This window comes from Nyctereutes procyonoides, unplaced genomic scaffold, assembly GCF_905146905.1.
Source record: "Nyctereutes procyonoides isolate TBG_1078 unplaced genomic scaffold, NYPRO_anot_genome, whole genome shotgun sequence".
Lineage (NCBI taxonomy): Eukaryota > Metazoa > Chordata > Mammalia > Carnivora > Canidae > Nyctereutes > Nyctereutes procyonoides.
The window spans coordinates 31,627,456-31,644,399 of record NW_026575135.1 but is presented as its reverse complement, the minus strand read 5'-3'; the positions used below and the strand labels follow the sequence as shown (position 1 = coordinate 31,644,399).

General features: G+C 37.4%; 1 protein-coding gene across 4 annotated transcripts in view; it reads right to left on the bottom strand.

Annotated features, from left to right (window-relative positions):
* The window catches only part of ELAVL2 (ELAV like RNA binding protein 2), a 139,218-nt gene that overhangs the window by 105,380 nt on the left and 16,894 nt on the right, over positions 1–16,944 (bottom strand). The gene's annotated exons all lie outside the window — the stretch shown is intronic.

The window sequence follows — 16,944 nt, the reverse complement described above, 5'->3', positions numbered from 1 at the left end:
TTTAAGAGATGAAAAGATACATTCTAACCCATACTGGATAGATAACCCCTTTCTCAAATTCAACACTTAATGAGAAACGTTTTCAGCTTTAAAAATTCCTATAATTTGAGAATTCCATAATACCAGCCCTTTTCAAATCAATAATTACATTAGTCAAACCAGACTACTTGTTAAAATTACACAAAGTTTGTACGCTCAATCCCTAGCATTTAGGAAAGTCTTTCTAAAATTCATGTGGTTAATTGCAACCTAATCTTTTTAGTCAGTACACCAACCATTTGTCACTCTTCTCTAAAACCTGGGAAGATTTCCTGACCAATAGAATAAAAACAAAATAAGGCAAAATAAGCATTAATATTTCCACTCTCGACATTACAATGATACACAGAGCCAGGACTATATATGGTAGGTATATGTAGCTCCTAGAAAACTAAAACAATTAATACTCTCTTGAATCAAAATTTTCCTCGTATCTCACACACACACACACACACACAGAAAACACCTGCATACACACCCTATAAATCAGTAACTATCAAAAGAAAATATAAGAATAAAAATTGCATTATTGCTTTTTAGAAATTAAAACACATTTCTAGGCAACATTTTCAAAGCCAAGAAGCTTAAAAAACAAATTAATTCCCTACCTTCATAAAGAAGCTCATGATTAAGTAATTTGTTTACATAAAGATTCTCAAAGAGTCTAAGATCCCACCAGTAACTATTAAGAATTGGAATTTTTAGTAGACAATACGTCCACTGTCATTAACAGCATCTGAAATGACCCCAAAAAGAAAGAATTAGACATAAAATACAGAACATCTTACATAGAAATTTTAAACTGCCTATATTAAAATGGACTTTAAAATCTCAAGATTGCATATTGTGCAGTCATAAAAAAAAATAAAACTTTGCCATTTGTAAAAACATGGATGCACCTAGAGAGTATTATGCTACATGAAATAAATCAGATTGAGAAAGACAAATATCGTATGACTTCACTCATATGTGGAATCTAAAAACAAACAAAAAGCAGAATCAGGCTTATAAGTACAGAGAACGTACTGATGGCTGCCAGGGGAAAGGGGGAATGGGCAAAATGGATGAAGGGAAGTGGGAGATACAGGCTTCCAGTTATGGAATAAATATGCCATGGGAATAAAAGGCAGAGCATAGGGAATATAGTCAATGATACTGTAATAGCGCAGTATGGTAGCAGATGGTAGCTACTCTTGTGAGCACAGCATAAGGTGCAGGGATGCTGAATCACTGTTATACACCTATAACCAATGTAACATTGTGTATCAACTATACTCAAATTTTTAAATCCCAAATTTCCATGTAGTTAAGAAAGAGCGTTCCTTTGTCCATTACAAAGCAGATACAAAAGCAAGAGCTATTTAATGGCAATGTATCTCCTCCCTGAAGGCTGATTTATTGTTATTTAGCATTTCCAGGAAAGTATTTCCAAGAGCTAAGCAATAGTTTTTAATACTGACTCCTCTTCACAACCTGCTCTGCAGCACTACCACCTCTTTACAAAGTGAGAAAAAGGCTTACATGGATGCTAAAATGACTTACTTCATCTCAGTATTTTTTCCCACCAGATTGTGGAATATCATACAAAGGAAGTATATTCATTTTGGTCCTTGGATTTTCTACTGAGACTTAATTCTACAAGAAACAAAATTATACAGAGTAAAACACTTCAGCAACCTAAGTAAGATGAACTTTCTAGATCCCACCCCAGAAGGAATGTCCAAAACAGACTGTGCCTTTGGAAGGATGATAGAAGTGTAAGCTTAACTCTGGTTCCAGCCTTGGTCTCAGGACTTCACTGGGTTATTACAGTTCCGGTGATTTACAAATGTAGAAGCTTATTACATATAAAAGCTCTTAGTTCCAATAAGCTCTGGGTAACTTGCTATCTCCATTTTAAAAGCCTCTTCCTCACAATTACCATCCATTTGAAGAGTGATTTGACCCATACTCTGTCCTTTGAGACATTACATGAAAGGACTCTCACCTACTCAAAAATCAATCTTTTCAATTAGATGAAAACTTAATGAAAGCTGGGATCATCCTGATGAAAGCAAAATACTGCCAAAAGGCAAAAACAGTTTCACACTTTAACAGTAAAGCCAAAATGTTGCCAGATTATAATTCTGCTATATACTTATTGCTATATACTTATATGGTCCAAATATCTGTAATTTACTTCAATAAAGCAATGGTTTTTCTATAAATTAAGTTATTCAGAGTTTACCATCCTTACAGGAAGTCATGACACTATCATTGTCAAATCTATGTACAGATTTGGTTCCCTGAACAAGAAGATATTTAATCAAAGCTCTATAATTCAGACTTAAAAACAAGGAATAATATACCAAATGTTACAAGCTATTATGAGAACTGCCCTTCCTTGGGTCCTTTGTATAGGTTGCCCTACTGATTCAGTATTATTATGGAATACAACAGAGGGAATGAATTTAGGTTTGCTTATCCACTCAAACCCATTCTGATGGCCAATAATAAGGTTGCCTTTGATAGACAGCAAACCATAAAAGATAAGGAATGGGATGATGGAATGCAAAACTGGCTGACATGGAGTCCCAACTCACAAGAAGGACATGGCAGCCAATTTAGCTAAGTGGACAAAGGTTGAATTAACCTAACCTTTATGCTTTAAATGTCCTGATTTGTACAATGAACCAAAATTCAGAATGAATCCTACTTTTATTTAAATCTAACAGTGAACTTTCATTCTGTTTAAGAAAAAAAAGGGGGGGGGGCATTTTCCAAAAATAAAGCCAACAAAAAGCACTTTAAAAGAGAACTCATTTCTAAAAAATCATTAAATTCAATCTTAAAACATAAGCAGCCCAAAGTAAACACATGATCCATACCGAAGTCACTAACAATGCAGGAGCAGTATAAATACAAACAAAAACTAAGAAATGTAGAAGTCATTTTCATGTTATAAGGTAAATCTCATGTAATATACACTTAAATGAGCCATGAATGCCAGGCATGGGGAACCAAAAACTGAAAAATCAGGGTGCTGCAGAGAAAGATAATGACAGGTTAATCAAATAGAAAAAGAGAGAGGATGGAAAAGGACATCATATATAAGATTCAAAGTTGCCATGACATGTGTGAGTGAATAAAAAGTATGGGCTAAGAATTCACTGACCATGTTCAAGGGAGAAAAAAATCTCTAGTTCATGAAGAAGACATTACATCTGGGAAAGAATGGAGAACTCAATACTCAGCCAAAAGTGCCTGAAATTTGTTCTGTAGGCCATAGGGAGATGCTGAAAATTTCAGGCAGGAGTGGCAGAGTCAAAGCTATCCTTTACCTGTTGTCTCTTCTATACACAGTTCTAACTCAAATGTGTCTAAATCTTACAGATTTTTATCCATGAGATCTTTCATAAAAATCAATGCTAAGAAGGTTACAAAGGCAAAACAGTACTCTAACAGATCCACAACTGGGGTCTAATACCTGGGCACAGAGAGTTCTAGTATAGCTTAGAATCGTGCACTCTGGAGCCAAACTGCATGCCTTCTAATTCTAGCTTGCCATTTACTGTATCTTTGCCCTAGTAACTTAAAACTCCTGTGACGCAGTTTCTCATCTTTAAAGTGGGGGAAATTTGACTTACCTAGACCTCAAAGTTCTGAGAACTTGAGAGAAAGATGTAGATTGCTTAGAACAGTGCATGGCACAAAGAAAAAGCTTCCAAGTAAGGTTGATACAACAACTTCCATGCCATATCCTTCTGACATCCGATTAATATTATCGTAACATTTCATATAAAATGAAGGAGTGTTGGGATCCCTGGGTGGCTCAGTGGTTTGGCGCCTGCCTGTGGCCCAGGGCGCGATCCTGGAGACCTGGGATCGAATCCCACGTAGGGCTCCCGGCGTGGAGCCTGCTTCTCCCTCTGTGTCTCTGCCTCTCTCTCTCTCTCTCTCTCTCTCTGTGTCTATCATAAATAAGTAAATAAATGAATAAATAAATAAATCTTTAAAAAAAATGAAGGAGTGTTGATTCAGGAGCCTCTGTAAAGGTATATTTATGTGGGAAGTCTGATTTTTTTTTTCTGTTCTGATCCTTCTAAAAGCACAAGCGAAATGCTACATACCTAGGTGAACAATTTCCTTTTTCAATATGCCTTGTCCATTTTTCCCCTCGCAATGGCTTAAAATGGTTCCCAGGCACATGCATGTAATTAAAATTCATTATCTTAAAAGACTGCTTTAGGAAACTCCGTAATGAAATCTGCCATCATCCCTTTTTTATGGATAGATATAATTACAACCTAATAGGCATCATTTAATCAAGACTTAACAATTAGGTTCTTAAATCCAAAACTTGATTATTTTCTTCCTTGAAAGGTGCACAAAATTTTCTCCCAGGTGGTGGTCATGTAAAGTGAAAGGCAGAAGAACTATTAAAACCCTTATCATAAAGGCCTTCTGAAGTACTATCCAATTATGACAGACATAATCTGAAAGTAGAGACCTTAACACAATCTATGACAATCTCATGGCTTTTTTTTTTTTAATTTGTTCACCTACATCTCCAAACAACTGCCTACAAAAAGCCCAAAACTTCAGGTTGTACTTAATTCTCACCTACTCCTTCTAGATAATAAAACAAAGTCATAAATAACAGCATCCAACCCCTTTCCTTGCTCTAACATCAGCAAATCAGATCTCTAAAGGAGAAAAGCAACCTACGCTTGTATCTCATCCCACATTTTGGATATAAAAAAACACAGACCCTGAGGAATGACAAGCTTTCCTAAGACACTTAAGGTCAAACCGGCACTAGGACCTAGGTCTTCCCCAGTACAAAACCAAATTTTGTATTCACACACACACACACACACACACACACACACACACACACTATGGGGGTGGGGAAAACATTTTTGAGGGCCTACATTTTCAAGTCTGATCCCTGTGCCTCACACATCTAATTACAATATCTATCCCCATTTCCAGCTAAATAAGATTAATTCTTAGTCACTGATGCTTAATAGTAACCCCTGCTACTCCCAGCAGCCAACACCCTAGTTTGAAAAAGATGCAGATCACTAATTAATGCATCATCTATTGAGAGCCTGTAATTGCCTTACCACACCCAAGTCCCTTCTAGCTAGACTAAGCTTCTTTATAGACCTAATACATACCAAACATAAGACACACAGTTAAGCAAGAAATCTATTAAAGAATTAGGAAATCCTGGGGCAGGGGGAAGGGGGAGGAGACCCTCCGTCTGTTAAGCATCTGCCTTTGGCTCCGGTCATGATCCCAGGGTCCAGCTCCCTGCTCAGTAGGGAGTCTGCACCTCCCCCTTCCTCTGCCCCTGCTTGTGCACTCTGTCACATAAATAAATAAAACTTTAAAAATATATAGAAAATCCTGAAATGGCTCTATAGATCACTAAAAATCTAAGCTCTTGGGTGTTTCATTCTTTCCTTTCCCAAAAGCTGTGAGACATCTCCTCAAAAATCTAAACCAAGCCCCTGCCTTTAAACCTAGTTGTCCAAGGACTCTATGATTCAGAGGACACATGTGATCTTTATGCAAGATTCAAAGGATTCTAAAAGAGTAGAAACAAAGGCTTAAAGTCAAATAATTTCTTCCAAAATAACCTCATTAACATTAGCGAGCATTTTTTTCAGTTTCCAAAGAACCCTAATTCATGACAGAGAAAAGAAAATAGCTGTTTTTGAGAGTTTACTACAACACCCCAATCAACCCTTCATGGATTATCACTCTCATTTTGTAGATCAGAAACTAAGATTTGGAGAGGCTAAGGGACTTGAATAAGCACCCCGAATTCCTAATCTCCCGATTTAACAATCAAGTCCTAAAACAGAAGAGAGTTCCTATTTCTTCCTCTCAACTCCCCAAACACTGGCAAGTGTCACCAGTGTCAGCTCCTAGGGGCCACTTCACAGAGATGGCGCAGCCAGAGAGCCTCTCTGTTAAACTAGAATGAGCAAAGGGCAGCGTGCTTCAGCAACAAGTCAACCTGAAACCTCTAGTACAAGTTCTCCCCCTGCCTCTCCTCTCATCCAAGAAAGTAAAGTGGACCTGCAGCCCCATATACTTTCTTAAAAAAACTAAAATGAAATTTTAAGAGCCATTCAAAGGATGTCATCTTTACTAGTGTTAAGTGGTAGTCTAAATCACATGAGAATGTAAAACCACTTGAGATTGCATACTGCTTTCTCTGAGTGCAGAATCAGTATGGAATCCCTCTCAGCAAATGAACCTACAAAATTAGAAAAACTCAACTTATTTAAAATAAGTTACAATAAAAGTTTAAAATTTAATTTGGGGAAGCATGTGATGTTTGACATTCAAACACTAATTCAGATCTATCTTCTCTCAATATGGGTGCCTTCAAAGACAATGAATACACTTTTTTCAATCTCCTCAGAGGATCTCATCCTCATTTATGAAACAAGCCACAGGTAAACTGGCCTCTCTTCCTGCTCTTCCGAAACAAGAGCACCTCATTTGGGCTTTTCGGATCAAAAACATATTCCATACCAGTAAACCTTATAGCTGGACCCAGTTTCGAGCCTAAATATTGTGAACTGTATAGCAATCATCCCTTCCTTCCATCTGTACTTTCCACTTCAATTTGGAGTTCTGTCACGGAGTTACCCTGCAGACTTTGTATCTCAAAACAGCTGTTTGCCTTCACAGACACCCTTACCCAGACACACCTCAAAGTAAGATATAAAAAAGCCAAAAAGATATATAAAAGCACCACTATGGGAAACAGTCTCAAACTTATATATTTTATGTAATATATAAATATGCATGCATTTTTTTTTATAACTGCTGCCTTATTTTTTTTTAAACTAGGCAGATATTTTCTCAGGTCAAAGATTTCATTGTTTTACAGCCACAAGTGATTTCCAAAATAAAAAAAGTGATAAATGTTCTTAATCCTGAATTTTGCATTTGAAAGTAAATAAAAGTTATATTGTCATTAATTCAATAAATATTAAATTCTGTATACAAGGAACTATCAGAATATAAAAGCGTCTTCTTGGGGCACCTGGATAGCTCAGTGGTTGAGTCTCTACCTTTGGCTCAGGGGAGGATATGGGGTGCTAGGATTGAGTCCCTGATTCAGGCTCCGTGCTGGGAACCTGCTTCTCCCTCTGCCTATGTCTCTGCCTCTGTGTGTCTCTCATCAATGAATAAATGGTTTCTTTTAAAAATAAATAAATAAAAATGTCTTCTTTGTCCTCAAGGACTCCAGAGTTTCCAGAGAAGTAAGTTTCTTATGGGTTGTTACAACCTGAAACTCCAAAATACCAAGAATTCTCACCATTAACTCAGCAAAGGTATCCTAGTGAAGGAACATTTGTTTTAAATAGAAATCAACATCATTAAGAAAGCTAAATGTCACTGGTATGGATATTTCTTGATCAGGTACAGTGTATGAAGGTCTCAATACTTGACAACATAATGTACAAGAATTTGCTATCCAAATTAAAATGCAGAAAAGGCCTAAGAAAGCAAATATGAAACTTAGAAGTTAGTGCTACCAGAATATTACACACACACACACACAAAGATTACACAAATGTGGAATCATACACAGAAAAAATGGACACCTCTTCACCAACAGCAACCCCACGCTGCAATTTAAGAGGGAACGGATTCCTGTGGCGTATTCTTCTCCCAACAAACACAGCACCGTGGAATGGACAAGGAGAGCCCTGCCTGATTGTGGTAGTCTGGATGACATCTCAACGTCCTCCTCCCTACCTATCTAATCTTATGGGGGGGGGGGGGGCCTGAAAATAAACACAGTGGAAAGTTTAAAAAAAAAAACAGTGCAGGTGTATTCAACAGCTGACAAAAGAGGTTAAGATTCCATATACACCCACAGTACCATTTAGTCAATTTCTATTTAAGAAACAAACTGGGACAATGATTCCAATGCACAAAAAAGATGATGCCTTAGGTGAACTACTCCAAGGCACATTTTTAGCTCATGTGACCTTCCAAAGTGCTCCAAATGTGAGTATGTAGATGTGTGGGCATGTGTATATTTATAGAAAGTGTTGAGAACACTATAAAAACAACAAAAACAACACATGACTAAATCATAACATGTTAATGTTGCAAGGGCCTTCTGACAACTAGCCCACGACCTCAATTTTTAGGTAAGGAAAATAAGAACTACTTGCACCAAGTTTTTAAAACTTCACAGCACTAAGGTCTTCAATCCCAGAAAAATATCGCATTTAATTCTCTAATTCCATGCCTTTATTCTTAAATTTACACTTCCCCTGGAAAGAGGACTGTCTACTCCTCCCTATAAAACAGATTCTAAATTGTCTTTTAGGGCTCAAATGAGCCTTGCCCTATTTCTTCCAGGCAGGCCATTCATCTAACCCAGTGGTTCTCATATTGTGCACTGGGAATCCTAAGGGTCCCTAAGACCTTTTGATAGATCCAAAAGGAGAAAACAATACTTTTTTCTCATTCATTCTCACGTAAATGTACAATAGAGCTTTCCAAAAGTTATGTGCTTCTGTATTCAGTCTGGTGCAATATGACTATACAGCTGACTTCTATTAAGCCACACATTAAACAGATGAAAGAATGTAAAATAATGCCACTCTTATCACTATTATTCTTTCAAAAAAATATATTCTTCATCTTTAAAACATTATTTTTTAAAAGATTTGAGAGAAAGAGACAGAGAGAACGAGCGGGAGGGGCAGAGGGAGAGGGAAAGAGATCCCAAACAGACTCCACATTGTGCATGGAGCACAATGCAAGGCTCAATCCCACTGCACGAAGATCAGACCTGAGCCAAAACCAAGAGTCAGATGCTCAACTGACTTCACCATCCAGACATCCCTTTAAAATGTTATTTTTGGGGACACCTGGGTGGCTCAGCGGTTAAGCATCTGCCTTTGGCTCTGAGCGTGATCCTGGAGTCCTGGGATCGAGTCCCACATCAGGCTCCCTGCATGGAATCTGCTTCTCCCTCTGCTTGTGTCTCTGCCTCTCTCCTTCTATGTCTCATGAATAAATAAAAACTTTTAAATAAATAAATAAAATGTTATTTTTGTTAATGTGTTATAGGTTTATTTTTTTAAACTATAGCTTTAAACTTTTTCAACTTCATTTCTATATAACAAATACTGATAGACATAACCAACATAAAAGGTCTTCTGAGTTCTCAATAATCTAAGCCTATAAAAGGGTTCTAAGGAAATTTAAGAAACATTGGTCTGACTCACTGTTAAGCTAGTTTTTTTGTTTTGTTTTGTTTTTTAAGGAATTTGTTGTGAATTCTTTTAGCACATTTGAATGAACTTCAGAAAAGCTTCCTATTCTTCTTCCTACCTTCAAAGGGATGTTCCTGTAGCCCTGGGACAATGTAAACTACTTCTTATGCCCAGTACTTTTTTAATCACATGAACTTCCTTTGATAGGGAATTTTTATAAACCCACAATACAGGAACCATGAAAATACCTTTATATTCCAGTTCTCAGAAAAGACACTTTATAGAGCAACATAAATGCTGTTAAGTGTTGCCTACTTAAGTTGGTTTAGAAAATGCTTGTGAAATTGCACTACTGGGTATTTACCCCAAAGGTAGAAATGTAGTGATCTGAAGGGGCACCTGAACCCCATGTTTATAGCAGCACTGTCTACCATAGCCAAACTATGGCAAGAGCCCACAGATGTCCACTGAGAAATGAATGAATAGAGATGTGACATATATATTAGTTAACCAAGAAAGAAAGAAAGAAAGAAAGAAAGAAAGAAAGAAAGAAAGAAAGAAAGAAAGAAAGAAAACTTGCCATTTGCATTGACATGGATGGAACTAAAGAGTCTTATGCTAAGCGAAAGAAGTCAATCAGAGAAAGACCGTTATGATCTCACTCATATGTAGAATTTAAGAAACAAAACAGAGGATCATAGGTGAAGGGAGGGAAAAATAAGATGAATCAGAGAGGGAGACAAACCACAAGAGACTCGAGACAAACTGAGGGATGCTGGAGCGGAGGGGGGGGGTAAGGGAGACAGGTTTAAACCCTGGGCGATGGGCATTAACTAGGGCATGTGATGTAATGAGCAATGGGTTTTATATAAGACTGGTGAATCACTGAACTTTACCTCTAAAACCAAGAATACATTAAACATTAATGAAATTTAAATTTTTTAAAAAATTTAAAAAAAAAAAGAAAAAAAATGCTTGTGAATGTTACAAGTACCTAGGATGCCAAGGAGTGGTTTTTCATTTGGTCATTTCCATCACAGGCAGAAAATCATGTCCTGTTTTCCTCTCCTGAGGCCCCACTCCTTCTTTCCCTGGGCTGCTTCTGTCCTGGCAGCCCCTGTTCTTCAGCCGTCCTCACATCTAGCCAATCCTACAAAATTGTCCTCAGTCTGGTTTCTCTTAAGGCTTCTCTCTACTACCCACTTGCTACAAAGGCTTCATAATGACCTTCACCATACAAATGGAAACACTTTGTCCTGGGTGTCAAGGCCCTCTAGAAAACCCAACCATCCTCCAACAGTCAAAAGTATTTCCTATATACGATAGAAGTACATCATATGTGACCCTCTCTTTTCCTTCTAGGAAAAAAAAAGTCTCCCTCTCCTATATAAAAATCTCCCTCAAAGTGTCACTCACGTTTACGTACTTTCCCAACTATGGCAGCAGCCTTCACAAACCACACTCCCACGCTCAATGCCTCACGTGTCCTGCCTATGGGCTGTCGGCCACACTTACACAACTGAAGGACAGCATCCATATCCTACTACGTCTGAACTCCCAGAATCCTGGCACAACACAGGTACCGCACACTACTGAACAGTTAGATGTAGACAATATTAAAAATTTATTAAAATGCTCTGAAAAATACAAAGGGGATCATCTTTTGAATTCGTAATTACGTGTCAATAGTTTTTTTGCCAATTAAAAAATATGATACAAAAAGATTGTAACTGCTAAACCATTTAAAATGAAAGACGGAAGTCTTTAATTCTTCCAACCCATACCCCAGAGATTAACAGTTTCATCAGCAATTTGAACACTGTCAAAATGAAGACATATGTATACCAGCACAGATGAGGAAAGCAAATACTCTAATACATAGAGAAAGGTATTTCTTTGCAGCTTGCTTTTTACACTTAAATATCAACACATAGAGAATACTTTCTTTATAGAGGACTATAACAGACATGTTACTTAATTAACCAATTAATTGATTTAATTTAACCAATTCCCTACTGATTAACATTCCAAGGTTTTGCCATTTTAAACAATGCTTCCAACAAATAACTTAGACAGAAGAGCAAAAATATAAATTTAAAGATAGAAATTGCTAGTTCAAAAAAAAAAGAAATTGCTAGTTCACAGTCTATTTGCATTTTTAATTATACTAATTGCTGCCAAAAAGGCTCTAAAAACTTATCAATTTGTAATCCCTTCAAGGCACCGCCTGCATTTTAAAAATGAAACCAAAATAATACAGCAGGGTAGAGGAAAGGGGATTGGGAAAAGGAAAAAAAAAAAAAAAGCCAGGAATCAGCGTAGGCCCTAGTTAGGTCTAGGGCCTCCAACCACTGTCACGATTTGTAAGACATTAAGAAACATCTTCGGCATTAATTCCGCTTGCATATATTAAGGGTACTGGTCAATATTGTGGGTAAGGGCCTCTCCAGCTCTAACATTCTCTGACATCCTTGAATTTGCTATATATACATATAAGAAACACACATTACATACAAATACTTATTCTCTAGTACTGCCCAAAACTTAAAAAAAAAAAAGCAGAGAAAGTCAAATTGCTACACTGGGAAAAGTAAATGCTCTGATAAAACCCCTGCTAGGAATTTAAAAATGGAACTGAAATGGAGACCAGAGGAAATGGCTACCTGAGAAGAAATAATTTTTTTTTTTTTGAAAACAAAAAGGATTATTCTAATCATTTTAGGGGTTTTCCTAGTTTAGGACAAGCTATGTCTCAGTGGAAAGAAATACAGCTAAATGGCTATCACAAGCAAGGACCAAAGCAACCTGATGGCTACTAATTAATAAAAAGTCACAAACATCCCTTTCAAGTTTACCATCTGAAAAAGCCAATGATAACAGGAGATAGGATTTGCTAAGCTAAATAAAAGCCTTCATTAGCAAAAAGTGACAGGATCACAACCCTGCTGCTGATAAACTGCCAACACACCGGAGGCCTTCAAGTAAGGGCTGCCCATTTAACATATTGCAGCTTTAAAATGAGTTGCTGTAGAACAAACAGTTCTATGTCAAGGCATACCAGATGGAGCTGCTGCTGTACCCTGGATAGTGTAAATGGGGGGGGGGGGGAGCCCAGGGTTTACCACAGGAGTATCCAGTACAATAACAGTTCTTAAGGTTAGCCTTCCGTAATGAGAGTATCTACCTTACACTTAACTTCTCTGTCTGCTTCCAGAAAGACTCAGTGTTGAGCAGAAAGCAGCCATTCTTCGGACAGCCAGAGGAGGTTTTACACTGCTATTAAATGATTGGCCCAGCGGTCATCCCTAGAGCCTGCCTCCTTAATCCAGACAAACACAGTCTCTTAGTCCAGTCCTGAAGCAGTGATACCTTTTTAATATAGCATGCTTTGAAGCTGTATAAAACAGGTCATAAAAACACGTAGAAGGCGCAATCTCAACCTAGCCAGAGTGGTTACAAAAAGCATCACATCAGACCTTTTCCTGTGTGGTCCAATTGTTAAACTTACCAGTTCGGAGGCTGAAAATAAGATACAGCAAAATCTTAATTAATCATGGGGATGGATGAAGAGGAACAGTACTGTTAATACAGAAGTCATCTTAAAATATTAAATTATTATCTACCAGTTAATTACTATCGTATACTAATAAATATCCATTTAAAAACAACAGATACTTCATCTAAACATTAAAAATTTATAGTAACTCCCATTCGTAAAGTCTGTATGTTATACATGGCACCTTTACAGTAGCCAGGGTACCAAAGCAGTGTATACCATTAACACACACACACACAAATCCTGTATACAGTGTTTACCTTCAGCACGTGTAATTCTGTAATTTTAATCTTGATATTAATAAAAATAGGACCTACTACATCTGAGGAGTACAATTGCAAAACAGGATAAGTGACATCAAGGAACTGCCAATTTAGTCAAAAACATTTAAGAGCATCCCAAAAGTGCAAACATTTGGGGGGGGGGGGCAAACTAATTTAAAGAGCCATTAAGAACAGACACTCAAAGCAGTGGGTAGTTCTCACCCCAATCCTTTCCCCTTAACTCTCAGCTCAGCTGTCTGAATAATGCCAGAAGTAGCATTAGAATTCTCCTCTCTTGAACTAAAGCTTGTTTTACTTCTAAGTTCCCTCAATCAAGAACGGAGGCTACTGTGTATATTTTCAATGGCTTCATTCTGCACCTACAGAAAAAGGGACTCAAGTCTAAAAGTTGTGATAAGATCCAACAAGAAAAAAATGCCATAGGAACCAAATTACACAACTCTAGAAGACACCAACTACATGATTCAACTTTTGACTGCCTTCCCAAAAAACACATAATATTAAAAACAAGAGAAAATAGCTGTTTTAGCCATCAGAGTCCACTTCTGAGAAAACTAAGGAGTTAAAATATAAGTGTAATAAGCAGGTAAGATACTATTTAAAATATCATGTCATAAATTTACTGTGCAGTTCCATTCTGAGCATCTGTGTGTGGATGAGGAAATTGAGCCACATGGAGAATTTACTTCCTCTTCAATTTTCTTCAACTCTTTTTTCCTCGGCTTTTTCTGAATGCTTAGAGCAATCTCCCAGATTCTACCAATCTCTTACAAACATACATAGTCCTTTAGAATTAAGGGACTGGACAAAAGCCACTCAGGTCATTTCCATAAGTGTTTTTCAACAAATGTCTTTAAGAGGTTTCTACAAAGAAAACTGCCTAAGCCTCCCCCATCCCAACAAATGTTTTAAAGACAATTCCAAATTAATATGGTATTTGTTTTTAGTTTAAATATAAATAAATACAGGGAGGGACACAGTATTGTGAAGAAATGGGGTGGGTTTTTCACATCTGGCAGAAAAGGATTTTTTTTTAATTTTTTTATTTATTTATGATAGTCACAGAGAGAGAGAGAGAGAGAGAGAGAGAGAGAGAGAGAGGCAGAGGGAGAAGCAGGCTCCATGCACCGGGAGCCCGACGTGGGATTCGATCATGGGTCTCCAGGATCGCACCCTGGGCCAAAGGCAGGTGCTAAACCGCTGCATCACCCAGGGATCCCGCAGAAAAGGATTCTATAGAAGTTTATTCTTAAACTAACGAAACAATTAAATCAATGACAAACTACAATTTTAAGTAGCATAGTACTTTAAGGCAAGCAAAAAGCTAGCTAAACAGATACTCCTCTTTAGGGACGCCTGGGTGGCTCAGCAGTTAAGCATCTGCCTTTGGCTCAGGTCATGATCCTGGAGTCCTGGGATTGAGTCCCACACCGGGCTCCCTGCATGGAGCCTGCTTCTCCCTCTGCCTCTGCCTCTCTCTCTCATGAATAAATAAATAAAATCTTAAAAAAAAAAAAGAAAGAAAGAAAGATATTCCTCTTCAGTTTTTACCATCTCAATCAATATACGAGAAAAACACAATCAAGAAGATACTGATAAATTATACTCCAAAACTCAGAAGGCATTTTTCAAAGCCATGAGTGAAGAGAATAAAGAATACAGACAACACAGATCTCACTGTGGAGCTAGCATTCATTGTACAGCTTTTAGTGTGAAAGCTGCCTAATTATTATTATTGTCCTAAAGAGAACATTAAAATTTGTTTCTCAGCTGTTAAGGAAAAAAAAAAAAAAATTGCCAGATCTATAGCGAAACAAACCAAGGCAGAGGGATCAGATCCAGGATCCAAAGTTCACCATGAATCTATCAAGAAAAGAAGATTTAACTTTAAAACCCTTTTCTAGAGATGTCTGGGTTGCTCAGTGGTTAAGTATCTATCTGCCTTCAGTTCAGGGCATGATCCCAGGGTCCAGGGATTGAGCCCCACATTGGGCTTCCCTATGAGGAGCCTGCTTCTCCCTCTGCCTGCTCTCTGCCTATGTATTTCATGAATAAATAAAATCTTTAAAAAATAATAAAGCTCTTCTCTAATAAACTAATGTCTATAAATTTAAAAATAAGCCTGTCTTTGTGCAAGTAACACAAGGAGAGGGTACAAAGGAGGGAAGATAAAATTACAAATGAATTTCCCTGACCACTCCATACTAAGGAGCCCCAGACTTTTCCTTCATAGCACAAATCACAATTACAAACAATAACTTTCTGGAACTTTAACACGTGTTCTCCTTGAATAAAGTCTAAGTTTCATATCAGCAGGACTGTATCATGTTTACCACTGTAACTCAATATGTAAGTGCATGATATACAGTATGAATACAAATACTAAATAAACGACTTTTTGCATAGGAAACCAAGAAATGTTCACATATAGAGACCAGGAAAGTAACTGTTTTTAAACTACTGAAGGGCTGGGGCACCTGGATGGCTCAGCTGGTTAAGTGTCTGCCAGGGTCCTAGTATGGAGCCCCACACCACCTGCCCCCCATTTCAGGCTCCCTCCTCAGCACGGAGCCTGTTTCTCCCTTTTCTTCTGCAACTCCCCGGCTTGTGCTGTCAAGTAAATAAAAACCTTTAAAAATAAAAAAATAAAACTAATGCAGGGCAGAAATGGTTGATCAACATTCAAAAACAGTGAATGGGTGAGCAATCAAAAACAGCAAAATACCTTTAAGATCAGGAGGCTAGGCATAATACAATCATAAAAATGAAAATCCTGTGAAAGTGTAGGTCTAGAGAAAAGTTTAATAAAAATTAGATTGTGGGACACCTGGGTGGCTCAGTGGTTGAGCACCAGCCTTTGGCTCAGGGTGCGATTCCAGAATCCCGGGATGGAGTCCCACATCAGGCTCTCTGCATGGAGCCTGCTTCTCCTCCCTCTTTCCCATGTCTCTGCTTCTTTCCCTGTGTTGCTCATGAATAAATAAATAAATTTTTAAAAAAATTTTTAAAAATTCAAATAAAAACTAGATTGTGCCAAAATAAATAGTAAACATTTTCAAATATTCATGAGCCACTTAAAAAAACCATCACCAAATTTGCTTCATTTTGTTAGTAACAAACAGGAAATAATCATGGAGAATGGAAAAGAGAAAAAGATAATGAAAAACTCCTATGGAGAAATCTCCACAAAACCCCTAAGGGAAAATGAAATAAAAGAGGACATCCAAGATTTGACAAGTCCCTGTAGGTTTCTGAATTTCTTAAAGAACTGGGGAACTATAGAAACATTTTACTCAAAATATGTGGTAGTCTAGGCCAACTTAAAAGAGAACAACAAAACCACAGAAATTAAAGTGGTACATATTCATCAAAGTCATAGTTTAAGATTACAGTGTCCTAGAAGTTAAAATGATGTAAAAAGCCATTCAGCTTTGAATTCTCAACACCCATCTCAATTACTGTTTCATCTTGTGATGCCCTAAATCATGGCTAAACAATAAGGAGCATCTTTGGCAGGATTGCACATTCTACTCTTTGCTGCGTCTATTCTCACTAGCCTATTAGTCCAATTTTACACCAGAGACACCTGCTTATAATGCATAGACAATTTGATTATTTTATTGTTTTAGGCTTACATCAGCTTCACAGAGCACAAATATTTATAATCTACAAGGAGTAAAATATACATACACAGCGATAGGAAACCCAAGATCATGTTAATGCACAGCTACTTTAGCTTCTCAATCCTAGTAAGACATCATAGAAAGATGCACCAGTAACTTCACAGCTTTGAGAGAAATAAAAATCACTACATTAA